This window comes from Lactuca serriola, chromosome 8, assembly GCF_051521515.1.
Source record: "Lactuca serriola cultivar US96UC23 chromosome 8, Lser_US96UC23_V15, whole genome shotgun sequence".
In the NCBI taxonomy this organism is placed as follows: Eukaryota; Viridiplantae; Streptophyta; class Magnoliopsida; order Asterales; family Asteraceae; genus Lactuca; species Lactuca serriola.
The window spans coordinates 175,205,595-175,226,838 of record NC_136415.1 but is presented as its reverse complement, the minus strand read 5'-3'; positions in this window follow the sequence as shown (position 1 = coordinate 175,226,838).

The following is a 21,244-nucleotide window of genomic DNA, read 5'->3' as shown; positions in this document are numbered from 1 at the left end:
GTAAGTTTTTAGACTTGTTGCCACATCACAACCATTCTTGGGCATTTGCTAATCACTCCTTGGACCAGCATAGTTGATTAGGCTATGCCATTCCCAAGCCTGACCATATATCCCCAGGCTTACTTGTGATATTCAACAATCGTAATACTTTTGTTCTTATCATTGTGACACTAATTTTAGTATGAATGCAGGAACGTATACTTACTTAAATATTTTATTATTTAGATGTATATACTCTTAGACAGAGTGTTTTAATCCTAATGTATTTATAGTTAGTATATCTTTTATGGGTTGATATACTATATTCACTATAAACAATGCTCTGATACCAAACTGTCACACCCCAAAACGAGAATGGCGGAAACGTTCCGGGGTGGAGGACGTCATGTCAAGTATCATAACAATGTAAAGTAGTAAACAAGCAACAACATCATCGATTGCATTAAGAGTAAACTTTTAATACATGTGTGTTCTTTCATTGTAATAAGACACCAAAATATGTAATCAAAATAAAAGACGAGTCTACTGGTGACCTGAGAATCCAAGTTATTTTGAAAGCGAGTATCAGCATAAAGCTGTTGAATTCATAAGTATTTAAGTGTCATTGCCTTGTTTTCGAAAGCTGTTATGAATGCTATGAAAATCTTTGAATGAAACAATTGATATAAGTATGAAAACCCTAGAAAATCCCATATTTCCCACTAGTATAATATGTAGTCTTCTACCAAGACCCGAATGTTTTGCTGTAACAAAGATGATTTTCCTCTTTATGACTACTATTAATAATATATAGTCTACCTCCATGTTTATGTGAATGTAACACAAAATAAAAGTAATAGGTAAAATATAACCATAAAGGTTTTATCCTTTTGCATTAGGATTAACACGACATCACGACTGCCGAAATGTATAACCTTGAACATCCGTAGAATGTTCGTTTTCCTCTGTAGCTGGCAGCAGGTTTAAGGAATGGTCAGTCCCGTAAAGGTACTCCTAATATAAGTATTAACCGTAGGCATCCGTAGATGTTCATTACCTCTGTTGCTAACAGGTAGGTTCCGGAATGGTTAGTCCCGTTAAGTTATCCTTTTGAACATTCTAACACTTCCTATGTGTACATGCAACCCTAATAACCTTGGATCCATGTTTGTCTAATTATCATGCAAAGTTGAATTCTAAGGTTATATTCCTATCTAGCATACATGGAGAACAATTTTTAACTTGAATGAAAGATAGAATAACTTACCTTGTTGTTGCTTATGTTCCTTGAAACCTTGTGAGCCTAGCACCCCAAGTGTGATGCCTCAAATGCTTCACACAACACCTAATACTCTTGGAAAGACTTTTGAGAGAACACACACTTCTTAAAATCGGCCTAGCCCTCTTGTTTCTTATGTGTAGCCGATTTTGGTGGAGAATGGGACTCTTATATAGTGTTGACACATCTAGGGTTACACCATGTAAACCCTAATGTGTCATGAATCTTCATTTCCATGACCCATGGGTTTGTAACGCCCATGAAGCATCCATGGAGCATCCAATGGGTGGAACCCAACTTGATAATCCATGGAGCCTCTTAGTCCACTATACAAGATATGGAAGATTTACATAATCAACCCATATATTTAATTAGTTATCTTTTGATCACTTAATTCATTCTAAATTAATTCTTGATCAAACTAAACAAATAATATTATTAAGAGTAAATTACTGAAATTGTCTCTGTGGTTTGCTCGAAATTGCACGTTTGGTCCCTAACTTTTTTTTTCCACTCGGATCGTCCGTGTGGTTTGATTTTGTTGCGTTTTTCGTCCTTGTTGTTTGATTTTCTTGCATTTTTCGTCCTTTACATACATAAAGTTAGGGACCAAACATGCAACTTTTACCAAACCATAGGGACGAAAAACGCAACAAAAGCAAACCACAAAGTCGATCCGAGTGCAAAAAAAGTGAGGGACCAAACGTGCAATTTTAACCAAACCACAGGGACGATTTCAGTAATTTACTCTATTATTAATATATTACAACTTATAATATATTAATAACCTCCAAGTGTTATTTCTCTCATTTAGTCTATCCAATTGCATGGTGCCATGCAACCCAAATGGACCATGCCGGGTCAGGTCAAGTACTTCCCAGAAATAGTTATGGACTTAGAAACCTTATCCAACAGTCTCCCACTTGGATAAGTCTAATAACTATAACTCTAGTACTTCAGGAACCAATCGGCAATCGTAGCTCTTTCAAGGTCTCTCGGAACTGAGAAGATGATGATACACCATTGAAGATAAGTGATCATATAATCCTCTGTTCTAGATATCAGCCGGACAAATAAATGGAATAATGTCTTACTTATTGTCCAGCAGTTTGTTTCCCGATTTCCAATTTGTTTGACAAAGAACTTAATTGAACACATCAACTTAGTTCTGACCGGGCCCGGTACATAGGTCAAAACAAAATCATCGAGGGGCCCAGATATCAGCTTCTAATCCAAGAAGGAATAGATAAACTTCGACTCATATGTTTGTTCTACCACTCATTGAATTATACACAAAAGCACGTTTTATAACATCGAGTTACCAATGCGTTTTCGTACAATCAATGCATAATCAACTCGTAAGTAACAAATCATATCTCTAGGTTTGAAGACTTATATGATATTACTGTCTCACGATCACTCGAGATAAATTCCATGAAGTGATTCTAGTGAGTGAGGGTTGTTACCAATGCTCAAAACTTATGAGCACTCATGATTGTTATAGCCATGTCCAACACCTTAGACGTCTTCAACCAATCATGACAGTCTTGATTAATACCTACTTCCGACATATGACCGACTGTGGAGGTTTGAATAGTATGATATACTAAACATAATTATTCCGAAAGTCAAAACATCCAAAAGAAATATAGTAAACGATCGACAAGAGATAGCAACACTTTACTCATAAATAAAACACCTTTTATTCATCATCTAATGTCAATTACACTTTACAAATTTCTAGGTTATCTAACTACTAAATCTAATATCATCCTTCAGCCCTATGCTCCGAGCATGCTGGAGATGCTTAACCCGAGTCAGTCCCTTCGTAAGGGGATCTGTTGGATTCTGATCCAATGATACCCTCTTTGCCACGAGGAGTCCTTCTTCTATTCGATGTCTGATAAAATGGTATTTTCAGTCGATGTGTCTGGATCTCCTGTGATCCATTGGTTCCTTGGCTAAGGCAACAACGCTTTAACTATTGCAGAAAATTTCCATTGGCTCTTTAATAGCTGGTACAACTCCAAGGTCTCCAATGAAGTTCTTCAGCCATATCGCCTCCTTTGCTGCCTCGCTAGCTGCAATATACTTTTATTCACAAGTTGAATCAGCCACTGTCTCTTGCTTGGAACTCTTCCAAGAAATTGCTCCTCCATTTAGGGTAAAGACCCAGCCTGACTGAGAGCGGAAATTATCCTCATCAGTCTGAAAGCTAGCATCACTATACCCTACAACTCTCAAGTCATCACTCCCACCGAGGGTAAGGACCCAGTCCTTAGTCCTCCGTAGGTACTTGAGGATATTCTTTACCGCAGTCCAGTGTGCCTTGCTAGGGTTCCCCTAATACCTGCTAACCATGCTCAGGGCAAAGGCTACATCAGGTCGAGTACACGTCATAGCAAACATGGTTGATCCTACAGCTGAAGCATAAGGTATTCGACTCATTTCTGCTATCTCAGCCTCAGTGCTAGGGCTTTGTGTCTTACTCAATCTGGCGTTACTCTGGTTGGGTAACTCTCCTTTCTTGGAGTCCTGCATGCTGAATCTCTTCAGCACCTTATCCAAGTAGGTACTCTGACTAAGTCCAATTATTCTTTTACTCCGGTCTCTCAAGATCCTTATCCCTAGAATATAGGCAGCTTCTCATAGGTCCTTCATAGAGAAACACATCCCAAGCCAGGACTTAACTTCCTGTAGAGTTGGGATGTCATTTCCTACGAGTAGTATGTCATCCACATACAATACCAAAAAGCTAACTATACTCCCACTAGCCTTGACATACACACAAGATTCATTTTCACTCCTACAAAAGCCAAATTCCTTGACTTTCTCATCAAAGCAAAGATTCCATCTGCGAGGTGCTTGCTTGAATGCATAAATGGATTTCTCAAGCTTACACACTCTATTAGGGTACTCGTTGCTGACAAAACCTTCTGGCTGACTCATGTAAACATCTTCAGCCAATTTTCCATTAAGGAAAGCGGTTTTGACATCCATTTGCCATATTTCATAGTCATGAAATGCAGCTATGGCTAACAGAACCCTAATAGACTTATTCTTGGCCACTGGAGAAAATCTCTCATCATAATCAACTCCCGGATTTTTTAGAAGCCCTTTGCAACCAGTCGAGCCTTATAAGTGTATACATTACCATCCATGTCGGTCTTCTTCTTGACGATCCATTTGCACCCTATTGTCTTACGACCTGGTACATTCTCAACCAAGTTCCAAACTTGATTGTCATACATGGATTGTATCTCGCTGTCCATTGCCTCTTTCCACTTGGCTGACTCAGGGCCTGCCATGGCTTCTGCGTAACTGTTAGGTTCATCCAGACCTATCAGTGTCTCATCACTGATAAGTGTATCACCTTCTGCAGTAATATGGAATCCATAGTAATGCTCAGGTGCATTCCTAACCCTTATGGAACGCCTCAGAGGTACAGACTTCTCAATTGGCTTAACAGGAGTTTCCTCCTCAACTTGAGTGCTAGGATTTGAAGTTCCTTCACCACTTGACTCTTGAATTTCTTCAAGATCAAGTTGCCTCCCACTTTTTCCTTGGCTTATGAACTCTCTCTCTCTCTAAAGAAAGCCCTCCTAGCTACAAAGACCACATTTTCACTAGGTCTGTAGAAGAGGTAACCAAAGAATTGTTGTGGGTAGCCGATGAAAATACACCTCTCACTTCGAGATTCGAGCTTATCATGAGTCTCGCGTCTCATGAAAGCATCGCAACCCCAAATCTTGATGTGGTCTAGTTTGGGTACTTTACCAGTCCACATCTCATGAGGAGTTTTGGCAACTTTCTTTGTAGGGACTAGATTAAGGATATGTGCGGCAGTCTCTAAGCCATACCCCCATAATGAGATTGGTAGTGGAGCTCGACTCATCATGGAACGAACCATATCCAACAAGGTTCGATTACGCCTCTCAGCCACACCATTCGACTGCGGTGTCCTGGGAGGTGTCAATTATGAGACAATCCCACATTTCCTAAGATAGTCAAGGAACTCTGAACTAAGAGACTCACCACCTCGATCAGATCGAAGCATCTTAATGTTCCTTCCCAATTGATTCTCGACTTCATGTTTAAATGCCTTAAACCTTTCGATAGTCTCTGACTTATGCTTGATTAAGTAGACATATACATATCTACTTTAATCATCAGTAAAAGTCAAATAATAACGATTAGCATCCCTTATGGCATGTTTGAAGGGCCCACATACATCCGTGTGTACAAGATCCAACAAACCTTCACCCCTCTCACATGAACCTGTGAAGGGTGACTTTGTCATTTTTCGAAGTAAGCATGATTCACAACTATCATCTGACTTTAGGTCAAATGACTCTAAGACTCCATTCTTTTGGAGTCGGCCTATGTGTTTCTTGCTTATATGTCCAAGACGACAATGCCATAATGATGCTTTATCCAAGTTATTATTAACAGAATCAATACACAGTACATTATTTTCTAAGCTATCAACCACATATACTACTTCATACACGCCATCACAAGGTAATGCTTTAAAATAAAGAACATTATTAAAGAAAGCAATAATAGAACCAACTTCATTATCAAATGAAAAGGTGAAACCTTGTTTATACAATGCATGAAGGGAAATAATATTTCTTGCCATTTCTGGCGAATAACATCACTTATTCAAATCTAAACTAAACCCACTACTTAGCGATAAAGAGTAAACTCCAATCTTGGTGACAGGTAGAGCTTTCCTATTCCCCATGATTAAGTTTATTCTTCCTTGCTCCATATTCTCACTTCTTCTTAGTCCCTGCAAATCAGAATATATATATGAATACCACAACCGGTATCAAGGACCCAAGAGCTAGAACGGGGTGAGTTATTAGATAGGATAGTGTAAATACCTGCATGGTTGGGTTTAACTTTCCCATCCTTCACATCTTGCTGGTATTTTGGGCAGTTTCGCTTCCAATGTGATTTTTCATGGCAATAGAAGCATTCAGCCTCTTTTGGGTCAGAAGAAGGAGTGACGAAACCTTTCTTAGTTCCACTTGAAGAAGAGCCATCAAGGGTCCTAGCCTTGGTACCCTTCAAAGAGCTCTTTCTCTTCTTCCCTCGACTTTTCCTGATTACCAAAACCGGAGCGGAGTTTGGAGTATGAGTGTTAACAACCGACTTCCCCTTATGACCTGATTCTGTGGTCTTGAGAAGACCCTGAAGTTTGTTGAGTGTGACCTCTTCCTTATTCATGTGATATGTCATGCGGAATTGATCATAGAACGATGGTAAGGAGTGCAAAATAATATATGTTGCATGCTCCTTAGGGAAGTTCACATTAAGCTTCAGCAATCGAGCCACATACCTTTGCATTTTCTGCATGTGGCTCGTGACGGATTCCCCGTCCTTCATCATGGTTGTTATCATGGAGCAGATGATTTCATACCTCTCTTGTTGTGCACTTTGATGGTATCTTTCCATTAGATCTTGGTGCATTTCAAAAGGATAGAAATCCTCATAGGACTTTTGGAGTTCCGCTGTCATCATGGCCATCATGATGCATGCTACTTTGCTAGCATCCCTTTCATGTGCCTGGAAGTCAGCGATCTCCTAAGAAGTTGCAGTGGTATAATCAATCTCCTTAAGCTCCTTGTCGAGAACATATTATTTGTCCTCGTAGCTGGTAATCATCCTAATGTTTCTGATCCATTCATTGAAGTTGGATCCATCAAAAGTGACTTTCCCACACAAGTTCATTAAGGTAAAGGAGCCATTAGGATTAGAGCCAGAAGCAGCATTGTTTGAAGACATTTGAAGGAAGAGGACAAGATTAGTTTAGATATTAAGAGAGTCCTTAATAGAACACCCAAATGTAATATTAAGGCTGGGATCCAATCACAATATATTATAACTTAGAAGAGGTATGCCGTAATCCAAGCTATAACATATTTGAAAGGTACGTGAATGACGATTCACCAATTTCCGCCACGAAAACCGAAATATTAAAAATTAGGTTTTTGATTGATTCTTAGAAACGCCTGGATTCTTTTGAGATTCAATGAAATTTTCAAAGGCATGTTTTAATCTCGAGTGTGCCCTCCAAGTTTTATGACTGGGATACCGAGGATCACAAAACGAGGTGTGAAGTAACCATGCAAATCACTTGGTACCCTTAAAGTTTATCACTCAATCGATGTGCCGGTAAACCACACACGCTCCACCGATACTATGATAAACCTTAAGTCACCCTTTACCTACCTTGTTAAGTCCAAGTTAGTGTGCCGGTTAACCACACACGCTCCACCAACGACTTAGACAAAGTGTAAAGTGTAATTTCATGGATTAGCACCTTATTCACATTTTTCCTAAAGTAACTAAGATTGGGAATTTAATAAAAGCATTTAGTTACTTTATAATATTCATCACACTTTTAATGAGAATTTATAAGTCCTTGTCCTACCCGTTCGGCTAACGACCCTCCACCAGTCAAGCAAGCGGTGGGTGAGAGTGGACACCCATTAAGTTGCCATTTTATAGGCAACAACCTTATACCCACCTTATAGCCCGGCTTCGTGAATGAGGTGTACTGGCGGTAAGACGATATTGATCTTATACATATATATATATATATATATATATATATTTTTATATATATATATATTTATATATATATATATATATATATATATATATATATATATATATATATATATATATATATATATATTATTAACTTATAATATTATAAGTATAAGGGTTGAATTTTTAACTATTAAAATTCTAAGGGTTGGAACTAAAGTTTTAGCATGACTTTACTTGTTCCAAAACTTCAGGGCAAGTTTGGTAAACTTTCAAAACTTTTCATTTCTTGTAACTTATGAGTTTATTAAGGTATTAAAAATGAAGACTCTTCATTTTATAACCCATGTGTTCTTTTAATGGTTTTAAAGCAAAGTGACTTTTTGGTTTTCCATAACTTGAGGACAAGTTATGGACTCCATTAAAACACATATTGATCAAGAATTAATCTACCACATAGGTTACAAACAATTCCTATGATCATCTAAACATCATAAGATCAAGAACACGAACATGAACACTTTCATGAATCAAAAATTACACTTAAAACTTTGTAATTTTGATAACTTGTTGTTGTAAATGGATTAGCAAGAACATTACACCATATAAAACAAGTTTTCAAGTACCAAAACAGTTTAGGGTAATGTTTCTAGTCCATTTCTAGCAACTAAAGTCGAAAATTTGCATTCTGAGGCTCCTACTCGCTGAGTGCACGAACCTACTCGGCGAGTAGGTTGAAGATACACATGAACTCGGCGAGTCCCCCCATGGACTCGGCGAGTTCATCAGGCAGATTGCACAAAATCGACTTTTTTCAACCATTTAGCACAAATAACAAACAAACAAGCCTAGGCTCTGATACCACTGATGGGTTTTGAGCATTCTAACACTTCCTAAGTGTACATGCAACCCTAATAACTTTGGATCTATGTTTGTCTAATAATCATGCAAAGTTGAATTCCAAGGTTATATTCCAATCTAGCATACATGGGGAACAATTTTTAACTTGAATGAAAGATAGAATAATTTACCTTCTTGTTGCTTATGTTCCTTGAAACCTTGTGATCCTAGCACCCCAAGTGTGATGCCTCAAATGCTTCACACAACACCAAATTCTCCTGGAAAGACTTTTGAAAGAACACACACTTCTTAAAATCGGCCTGGCCCTCTTATTTCGTATGTGTAGCCGATTTTGGTGGAGAATGGGACTCTTATATAGTGTTGACACATCTAGGGTTACACCATGTAAACCCTAATGTGTCATGACTCTTCATTTCCATGACCCATGGGTTTGTAACTCCCACGAAGCATCCATGGAGCATCCTATGGGTGGAACCCAACTTGATAATCCATGGAGCCTCTTAGTCCACTATACAAGATATGGAAGATTTACATAATCAACCCATATATTTAATTAGTTATATTTTGATCACTTAATTAATTCTAAATTAATTCTTGATCAAACTAATGAAATAATATTATTAATATATTAGAACTTATAATATATTAATAACCGCCAAGTGTTATTTCTCTCATTTAGTCTATCCAATTGCATGGTGCATTGCAACCCAAATGGACCATGCCGGGTCGGGTCAAGTACTTCCCAGAAATAGTTATGGACTTAGACACCTTATCCAACACTAGGATAGGCAGAACAATTTACACATAATGTACTAGTAAATCATCCTAGTGAATCTAGGTACAAGTATCCATGTAAGTGTATACAAATAAATGTATATATGTAAATGTATTCATGTAAGCGCATCGATGTAGATATATTCATGTAACATGTAATGTACAGTATATAGGCTCATGAATGAACTGACTCTGTTGTAATTCCTTGTAATAGAAATAATGTTTTGTATCTCCTAACTATCCCTATAATAGTTAATTGGAAGGTATTTGATTGTCTAAGTAGGTTTATACACCCTTGTTACTCAAGAGTGTGGGAAACTGAATGAAGGATGAACACTATAACATCAACACATATATAAGAACACAAGTGTATAGATATAGCTTTGTTCAAGAAGGTAAAAGTATGGTTTTGTAAGACATCTAATAGTTTTGAACAATAATTAACAATGACTTGATATCATTTTAATTAACATTTCAAACGTAATACTTTTGCTACCAAGGTATTTTTAAGATAGAAAACCATTTAATTCATCACATTTTGAAGAATGTGAAATCTGCTGGATGAAAACACAGTTATAAATACATATGAGAGATTTAATAACATGTTGTTTTCTACCTGTATTCCCCCCATTAAAGCATTTAGAATCATTTAAACATTGATTAAGGGGTATGAACTCACCTGTAGTGAGTGGTACGGATGAACTGAAGATGTAGGATTGCTAGGTGTCAAGTGAAGTCCTGAACACACTCTATGATCCTAGTTAACATATAATCACACATATATGTACCCAATTAGTTTTAAACTACTAATTGATCATGATAAGACCTCCTAGAACATGCTAAACACCTTACATAGGTGTTATTAGCCCTAAGTATGGCATCTAAGTTGTTGTAGGTCAAGGCTAAAGTGTTTGGGGTCCAAGGGTAAACTCCTTTGGAGTTTACGGTTTTCATGACCATTACCCAAGGAGTTTACGGCAGTAAACTCAAGGGTTTACGGTCGTAAACTCTACACTTTATGACCATAAGTTGTTTTGAGGTTTTACAAGTCCTTTGAAGCATTTCTACTTGGTGGTTAGGCCTTTGGAAGGGATTAGGGCATTACTACACTCCTTGGAGGAGTTTACGGCCCCAAGGCCATTTCCTTTTTTGTTTACTACCGTAAACCCATATGGAAAGTGGTATTTTTTTGTTTTCAAGTCCTTAGCTCAACAAGGTAAAAGTCTAGGTTAGATTTTATGCCTAAGGAAGGAATATGGTCCATTATACCCACATTGGGGTGTTTACGATTTTGGGAGATCCCCAAACCGTAAACACAAAAAAATGGATTTTGGTGTTTTTCATGGCTTAAACTCATCAAGGAAGGATCTAGACAAGTCCCTTAGGCATTGTGAAGCATCTAGACAACCTAAAGCACCACTTTGCACCTTATTTCGTGTTTACGGTTTTGGGAGCCTCCCAAAACCGTGAACACCTTTTTCTTTGTGTTCTTTTGACATTTTCTTGATGTTAACATGTAATACAAGCTTAATAAGAGTCAAGGATGGAAGTACTTACTATAAGGAAGCTTGAAATGAGCTAAAACTCCATGAACACTTAGTGTGTGTTCATGGTGTTTTAGGAAATCTAATCAAAACATAAAAATGGATGGATGAAAAGATGCACACTCACTAGATTAAGTGTTATACCAACTTGAAATGGCTAGAACACTTACAAGTTTGAAGATCTTGAATTATATCTTGGATGATACTTGAGAGGGTTTTTGGAGTTTACTCTTTTAGGGTGTAAATGAAAAGTGATCTACTTTGGGGAGTAAACTCATGCTTAAGGCATGATTTCACGGTTTTTGAGGGAGTTTACGGCCCAAACATAAAAGTTTGGACGTGAACTTCTAAGCTACGTGGTATTCGCGGTTTAGAAATTTCAAGACCCGAGACGGCCCATCCGTTCACCTGTTCGTTTAAAGATTCATTATTAAAATAATCAAACAAAAATTAATTTGCTAAAAATAAGTAAAAGTGAACTTGACTTATAATATGAAGTGATTGACTTTTAGGGTTTGACCGAATGAAAATTCCGAGTTGTCACAATAATTTCCGCTCTCAGTTGGGCTGGGTCTTTACCCTAAACGGAGGGGCAATTACTTGGAAAAGTTCTAAGCAGGAGACAGTGGCTGATTCCACTTGTGAATCAGAGTATATAGCAGCAAGCGAGGTAGCAAAGGAGGCTATATGGCTAAAGAACTTCATCGGAGACCTTGGAGTTGTACCAGCAATAAAGGAGCCAATGGAGATTTTTTGTGACAGCAATAGTGCGGTTGCCTTAGCCAAGGAACCAAGAGATCATGGGAGATCCAGACACATTGACAGAAAATATCACGTCATCAGACATGGAATAGAAGAAGGAATCCTCGTGGCAAATAGGGTATCATCGGATGAGAACCCAACAGATCCCCTCACGAAGGGACTGACTCGGGCTAAGCATCTCCAGCATGCTCGGAGCATAGGGCTGAAGGATGATATTAGTTTTAGTAGTTAGATAATCTTTGAAATTTGTAAAATGTAATTGACATTTGATAATAAATAAAAGCTATTATTTATGAGTAATGTGTTGCTATCACTTGTCAATCATTTACTATATTTCTTTTGCATGTTTTGACTTCCAGAATAATTATGTTTGGTATATCATATTATTCGAACCTCCGTAGTCGGTCATATGTAGGAAGTAGGTATGAATCAAGACTGTCATGATTGGTTGTAGAGGTCTAAGATGTTAGACATGGCTACAACAATCATGAGTGCTCATAAGATCTGAGCATTGGACTCAACCCACGCTCACTGGAATCACATCACGGAATTTATCTCGAGTGATCGTGAGACCGTAATATCATATAAGTCTTCAAACCTAGAGATATGATTTGTTACCTTTGAGTTGGTTATGCATTGATTGTACGAAAACGCATTGGTAAGATGTTATAAAATGTACATTTGTGTGTAATTCAACAAGTAGTAGACCAAACTATGAGTCGAAGTTTATCTGTTCCTTTTAGGATTAGAAGTGATATTTGGGCCCCTCGATGATTTTGTTTTTGACCTATGTACCAGGCCCAGTCAGAACTAAATTGATGTGTTCAGTTAGGTTCTATGTCAAACAAATCGGAAATTTGGAAACAAATGTTGGACAATAAGTAACACCATGTTCCATGTATTTGTCCGGCTGATATCTAGAACAGAGGATTATATGATCACTTATCTAAAATGGCGCGTTCTAGTTCAATAGAGTTTAAAGAGCTACGATTGCTGATCGGTTCCTGAAGTCATACTTGCAGCTATAGTTATTAGACTTATCCAAGTGGGAGACTATTGGATATAGTGTCTAAGAGCATAACTATATTTGGTATGTACTTGACCCGAATCGGCGTGGTCCATTTGGGTTGCACTTCACCCGAACAAAATTTATGGATAATCTTTGGAGAATAGTATATGTTATGATTTATTAATATATTATAAGTTCTAATATATTAATATAAGATCATATTATTTAATTAGTATTGATCTATAATTAATCTAGGATTAATTTAGAGATCAAAAGTATTACTAATTAAATATGGGCTCCTATATTTATATATTGTGTGGGCTAATGCTTATTTGGAATGGGCTAGGCTTGCACGGAAAGTCCATGGATACTCCATCGAGCTTTATCCCATGGATCTCATGGAAATGAAGAGACATGGGTATTATATGTAACCCTAATCCACCACACTATATATAGATGGCCTTGGTTCTTGAAATCACACTAGTTGAGGTGAGTAAAGCAAGAGGGCCGATTTCAAGATAGTTGTGATTATTCTCTGAAAGTTCCAAGTTTATGGTGATTTGTGATTTCCATTTGAGGCATCCAAACTATTAGTGCTAGGCTTTAAAACTCCAAGTAATCACCTACAACTACAAGGTAAGTAATTCTACTAGCTTTATTTGATTCAAGTTCCCCATGCCATGCTAGATAGGATAAGAACCTTGGAAAATAATTATTTTCATGTATCTTATGTTGGGTTTTGAGCATTCTAACACTCCTAAGTGTACATGCAACCCTAAATACCTTGGATCTATGTTTTCTCTATTATACATACAAATATGAACATCCAAGGTATTATCCTAATCTAGCATACAAATCATTGAATATAACAAGATAGAATACATACCTCTTTGATGTAGAATGTCTTCATGAAGCTTGAGTGCCTAGTGCCCCAAGTGTGACACCTCAAATGGTTCCCACAACACCAAATACACATGGAATGACTTGAGAGAAATCTACACTTCATGAAATCGGCTAGCCCTTTCTTACTCTCTCTAGTGGCCGATTTTTGTCAAGAATAAGTTCTTTATATAGTGTTACAATTAGGGTAAACCTTAATTGTCATGACTTTCCATTTCCTTGGATCCATGGATTCAAATACACCATGGAGCATCCATGGACCATCCTATACGTTTTAGCCCAACTTGATTATCCATGGAGCATTAGCCCACTATACAAGTATGGATGATTTACACAATCAACCCATATATTTAATTAGTCTTCTTTTGATCACTTAATTAATCCTAGATTAATTCTTGATCAATACTAATTAAATAATCTTATTATTCTTCTTATTAATAATACTAGAACTTATAATATATTAATAACCATAAGTGTCTTATTTCTCTCATTATAGTCTATCCAAGTGCATGATGCCATGCAACCCAAATGGACCATGCTGGGTCGGGTCAAATCTTACCAATTATAGTTATGGACATAGACATTAATCCAACAGTCTCCCACTTGGATAAGTCTAAAACTATTATTGCGTATGACTTCAGGAACCAACTGGCAATCGTAGCTCTCAAAAGCTTCTGTCGAACTCTAACCTTGTAGATGAACTCTGACCTTTGTCAATGACTTGTCCATTAGATAAGGGATCATATATTCCTCCATTCTAGATATCATATGGACTGAGACATGGATTGTAATCATTCTCTCTGTCCATTTGTTGATTCCCGGTTTTCGATTTATGACAACTGACTAATTGAACAAATCAAATCAGTCCTGGCCCGGCCGAGCACTTCCATTTGTCATCATCAAATCATCGAGGGGCCCACAGATATCACTTTTATCCCGAAGGTAAAAGGAATGGATAAAATTCGACTCATATGGCTTGTTCTACTACTTGTTGAATCATACACAAAGGCACGTTTTATAGCACCGAGTTACCAAATGCGTTTTCGTGCAATCAATGTACAACCAACTCATAGTAACAACTCATATCTCTAGGTTTGAAGAATATAAGATCTTATCGTCTCATGATCACTCGTGATAAAATCCATGAAGTGATTCCAATGAGCGCGAGTTGAATCCAATACTCAGAACTTATGAGCACTCATGAGTGTTGTAGCCCTTTGTCCAACACCTTAGACCTCTACAAGCCAACCCATGACAGTCTTAATTCATATCTTCTTCCAACATATGACCGACTGTGGATGGTTTGAATAACTTATTCATTCCGGAAGAATAACCCAGTTTATTCAGGAAGTCAAAACATGCAAAGTGAAACACAATAATAATTGAATCCAATATGGTATCAAAACCTATGAACATAAATAAAACACTTTTTATTTATCACCATATGATTACACATTATTCATTGTATACTGTTTCAGCTATCAACTTTATTCTTGAATTTTAAAACAATAGTTGTCCCATGCTCCAAGCATGTACACTATGTTTTCTAAACACTAGTCATGCCATACACCAAGTATGCATACTATGTTTGTCTATGATCTTTACTTTGTGAACTAGATCCATTGAACATAACTTCAATGATTCTCTTTTCACACTCCCAAATCCTTACTGCAAATGCAAGAATTCCAAATTCATGCCATTTACTGAAATCTGTTAGATTCTAAACTTATATGCATTGATCCTCTTGTAATGATTATGCAAAAAGTCATAAAGACTTGACAACAAAAATTACAGAGCATTCCAAAGGAGATCAGCTCCTTAGAAACATCCTTCTTGCATTAAGTTTCCTAATCATAAACAGATTGAAAATTCTAACTTTGAAACATTTCCAGATTCCATTTTGACTATCACTTCTGAACAAGAGTTGCCTCCTTACAGACTATGTCAATATGGTCCTTCCAGAATCATCACTATACTTCCAACTGTCCTTGAGCACCCAATCTTCGGTAAACCTTAGATTGTCCTCGACAATTGTTTTTAATCCTTTTAGTCATATCCAGTTCTAAACCTTTTCCCTTCTTAATGCCCCAGGCATTTGGAAAATTTTAGAAATGATGAATATAACACATGTAATCAATCCTATATCCGAAGCATATGGGAATCGATTCATGATGTCTCACATAAAGACTAAACCAGTCTTTTGCTATAACATTTCCATTTCAATTTGCCAAGTTCTCATAATTCAGATTATGAAAAGGGATGTCGTAATCATAATCGAATTCTAGAACGCAAATAATGGACCCATATACAGAATTTCCTTATGTTGAGCCATTCCAATATGAAATTCATATATATCCTTGACTAAATGATTAACACCTCACGATTTAAGCTTATAGATTTGAGATGAAGTATAATTTCCTCTCCCTTAATTATAGCAAAACAACTTTTCCCAATTGAAACCTTTTGTTTTCTATAATTAACATTGCTAGCTTGCAATAGTTATCATAATTATCATGCTCCCACTAACATGATGATTATTAGCATAACACTTATGCTCCCACTATCTTTGACATGTACTCAGAAATCAGTTGGACTTCTAGGAGTCAATACTTCATTGACTTTCTTACCAAAGTTCAGATTTCTGATACTAGATTGTTTTGATAAGACTTTATCAAAATCATACACCTTCCCTTAGATAGCACACTTGTGTGTCTAAACAATTATGAAGAGGGATGCCGTAATCATAATGGTTAAACCGTTTTTCCACTTCTCACAAGTCCAGGTTAGTGTGCCGGTAAACCACACACGCTCCACTAACGATTTTGAGAATGCAAATATCACAATTGCTATCTAGCTAAAATCTACTTAGTGAAAGTGTTTCCTCACCATCATTTTCATGAATCGGAGAGAAACCTTATGACACTTAGATTTAATGGTGTATGTGTTCTTATCCATGTGAATTGTCAAAACGATAGACACAAGACAAGGATAATGACAAATCCACACTCATATGGATTGAACTCAATCTTAATTTCTTGTCACCTGGCAGCTCAAGGGCCTGCCATTGCTTCCAAGTTGTTGTGCAACTAATTGAGAACTCTAAGAACTCATATGCAAAGCCAACTATAATTGGAATGGGCACAGAATATGTCAACACGATAGGTTATAAACCTCAAGTCGTGTGCTAGTGAAGAACTTCAGGTTTTATTCTTGATTAGTTCTTGAGACTTTCAAGACCTTTAAGACTCCTACTGTCCTCTTGACCTATAAGACTCCCTTGTCAAACATCCAAAAGATAGTGTGGATTCTAACCAAGACAAACACTTCACACAATTGGCCTAAGTTGGTCTTTGTTTTATCCAAAACATCACATCTTACCAATTTCAAATGTACAAGAGTAGAAACTTTTACTCTTACATTTGACAAGTGTTTTAAACCTTCTTTGAGTCATTTCACTCAAGTTACAATCTTGGAGTATGACTCTAAGACTTGTATTGGAATGAAGTATGACTCATCTTCTTGATTTAACCATTTCAACAATTCAAGTTCCTCTTCTTAGTCATAAGAATGCACTAAGATTTCCTTAGAGAACTAACTTTGATATGGTTTCTTAATCATTAAGATGATCACAAAACAGATACTAAAGTACTCTCCCATCTTTTCAGATTTGAGAAACTTTTATCCTTCCGCCTAATTTGATTCTTCTATCGCTCTGCTATACATTGGAACCTTTTCCAATGTCTCAGAGTTACACTTAAGCTTGTAAGTATAATCATATTTACTGAGACTTAGTAAACTATGACGAATAGTCTTATCAATCTTTTGTGGTGGACTTAATCAGCGCACAAGAATGTGTACTCAATTCCTTACTCCTTTACTTGACTCACACATCCATGTGACCGAGTAATTAGTCTTAATTTTTCCAATACTTGAAAGTTCTCATTCATCATGCTATACAACTTGCATGATTCCAAGTTTCTATCCAACTGAAACTTGGGTGATAAGAATCTTTCCTAATTTGGTAAATTTAGACATTACCACAAATGAAAGAATCAATTTCATATTTCCACTCTTGCTATTAATGGAATCATATAAGCAACAATTATTCCTCAAATTCCATTGTAAGGATATTTTAAATTAAATAAAATCAAAATTTTCCTTTTATTTTAAAAAACTTTGTGGAAGAACTTGTCCTTACAATCCATATGAAAACTTGTTGTTATCTATTGCTAAGCAATATCTCATAACTCCTAAGCAGTAGCTCAAGAATCCGATCTTCAAACTATGCGATAGAAATCCATCTACGTGATCAGATTCAACATATTCTTTTTTTTAAGTTTCTTCACTTTTGTTTGATTCTTAAGACATCACCATGTGACCCAGTCACATCATGTATCAAGAATCTCATAATAGAAACTTAACAGAGTTAGATAGTGGACTTTACCTGAAGTAGAGTCAAACTTATTGACTCCAACATCCTTAGGTAAATTTGGCTGATTCGTAACCAATGTCCCTTCCTTTGGCAATATAAACATATGGACCCTTTGATAATGGTACACGGGACTATCACAGACTTAGCTTTTCTCTTTACCATTTGGTCAACCGAGTTGACTATGGCCGATCCCTTTCCATTGGGAAGAGAATGCTTTTCAGGATTTCCTGTGTCACTATTGTCAATGTCCATCAAGTTTTAAGGAAGTTGATCTTAACAAATAGATAAGATCATTAAGGGTCTTGTCATAGTCTGTTTCATAGGTATCCCAAAGGAACTCACTATGTAACTTAGAAAGTGATTGAACCACCAACTTTCTCAAGACTTTGACACCCAACTCTCCCGGCTTGTCAATATGTGACTACATCTCCAAGACGTAACCACACCTAGACCTTGCCTTGCCAATTGGGCTTGAGTGACCTTAAACTTTTCAAGAACTTGTGGGTTGGGGAGAATTATTGGAGGAGGTGAATGAAGTATGATTTCCAAGGGACATCATCTTCATTTAGGAAAGTTTGTTTCAAGAGATTTGGGAAGATCATAAATGTCTAAACCAGACATATTTTGGGAGATATTCAAGATAGTTGATTTTAAAGTCCTTAATATGACACCCAATATGAAATATTAAGGCTAGGACCCAACAAACTATTTTATAACTTATAAGAGGGATGCCATAATCCAAGTTATAAAATATTTGAAGGTAGGTGAATGACGATTCACCAATTTCCACCAAGATAAACGAAATGTATTGTTAGGTTTTAATTGGTTTTTGAAACTCCTAGATCTTTGAGATTCAATGAACTGTTCAATGGCATGTTTCAATCTCGAGTGTGCCCTTCAGGTTTTGTGACTGGGATGCCGAGGATCACAAAACAAGGTGTGAAGTAACCATGCAAATTACTTGGTACCCTTAAGTGTTTACCTCTCAATCGATGTGCTGGTTAACCACACACGCTCCATCGATAATATGATAAACATTAAGTTACCGTTTGCCTACCTTGTTAAATACGAGTTAGTGTGCCGGTTAACCACACACGCTCCACTAACCGACTTAAAACAAAGTTCAAAGTGTAATTTCATGGATTAGCACATTATTCACATTTTCCTAAGTAACTAAGATTGGGTATTATTAAGAGTTTAGTTACTTAGTATTTATCATTAATATTTTTAATGAAGGGAGAATTATATTCCTGTCAAACCCGTTCGGCTAACGACCCTCCACCAGTCAAGCAAGCGGTGGGTGAGAGTGGACACCCATTAAGTTGCCATTTTATAGGCAACAACCTTATACCCACCTTATAGACCGGCTTCGTGAATGAGGCGTACTAGCGGTAAGACTGACTTTACTCTTATATATATATATATATATATATATATATATATATATATATATATATATATATCTAAGAGAAAACTTTACAAATTCCAAAACTTGAGGGCAAGTTTTGAAACTATTCAAAACTAATTAATTCCATAACTTATGTGTTTAAAGTAGTTTTAATCCAAAAACTCTTCAAGTTCCATAACTTGAGGACAAGTTATGGAAGACTTTAAACTAATAAAAGAATTAACTTTTTCCTTTATTTTATAACTTATGGAATTAATTAAGGTTACACTTTATTTATTTATTTATTAATGAAGTGACTCTTGAACCTCCATAACTTAAGGACAAGACTCTTCATCTTTTGTAACCATTGCCAACTTTTATGAGTTTTATGAAACTTAAATGTGACTTTTCATATAACTTGAGGACAAGTTACAAAAATACATTTTAGAATCAACTCTTAGATTAATTGGGATTGAAAACAACAATTGCACTCTACTTTTCTATTAATCTAAGCAACTCATAAGAACAAGATAATTCAAATCAAACTTTTTCATGTAATTAGTCTAAACCTTAATCTAATACAAAACATGAATCTATTGACAATTATCTTTGAAATTGGATTAGCATGAACATTACCACATCAAAAACAAGTTTATATGTTCAAAAACATCTTAGGGTAATGTTCCTAGTCCAATTCGAGCCAAAGATGTCGAATTTATGCTGTCTGGGGGTCCAACTCGTCGAGTGCACGAACCAACTCGGCGAGTTGGATGCTTTTTGCCTTGGACTCAGCGAGTCTACTGGGAAGACAGCATCAAAACTCGATTTTCCAACTTCTTTGCAAGTATAACAAGAAAACAAGCCTAGGCTCTGATACCACTGTTGGGTTTTGAGCATTCTAACACTCGTAAGTGTACATGCAACCCTAAATACCTTGGATCTATGTTTTCTCTATTATACATACAAATATGAACATCCAAGGTATTATCCTAATCTAGCATACAAATCATTGAATATAACAAGATAGAATACATACCTCTTTGATGTAGAATGTCTTCATGAAGCTTGAGTGCCTAGTGCCCCAAGTGTGACACCTCAAATGGTTCAAACAACACCAAATACACATGGAATGACTTGAGAGAAATCTACACTTCATGAAATCGGCTAGCCCTTTCTTACTCTCTCTAGTGGCTGATTTTTGTCAAGAATAAGATCTTTATACAGTGTTACAATTAGGGTAAACCCTAATTGTCATGACTTTCCATTTCCTTGGATCCATGGGTTCACATACACCATGGAGCATCCATGGACCATCCTATGGGTTTTAGCCCAACTTGATTATCCATGGAGCATTAGCCCACTATACAAGTATGGATGATTTACACAATCAACCCATATATTTAATTAGTCTTCTTTTGATCACTTAATTAATCCTAGATTAATTCTTGATCAATACTAATTAAATAATCTTATTATTCTTATTATTAATATACTAGAACTTATAATATATTAATAACCATAAGTGTCTTATTTCTCTCATTATAGTCTATCCAAGTGCATGATGCCATGCAACCCAAATGGACCATGTCGGGTCGGGTCAAGTCTTACCAATTATAGTTATGGACTTAGACATTAATCCAACGTCTTAGACAAACATAGATCCAAGGTTTATTAGGGTTGCATGTACACTTAAGAAGTGTTAGAATGCTCAAAACCCATCATACTTAACAGAACTAAAATACTTATGAACTCACCA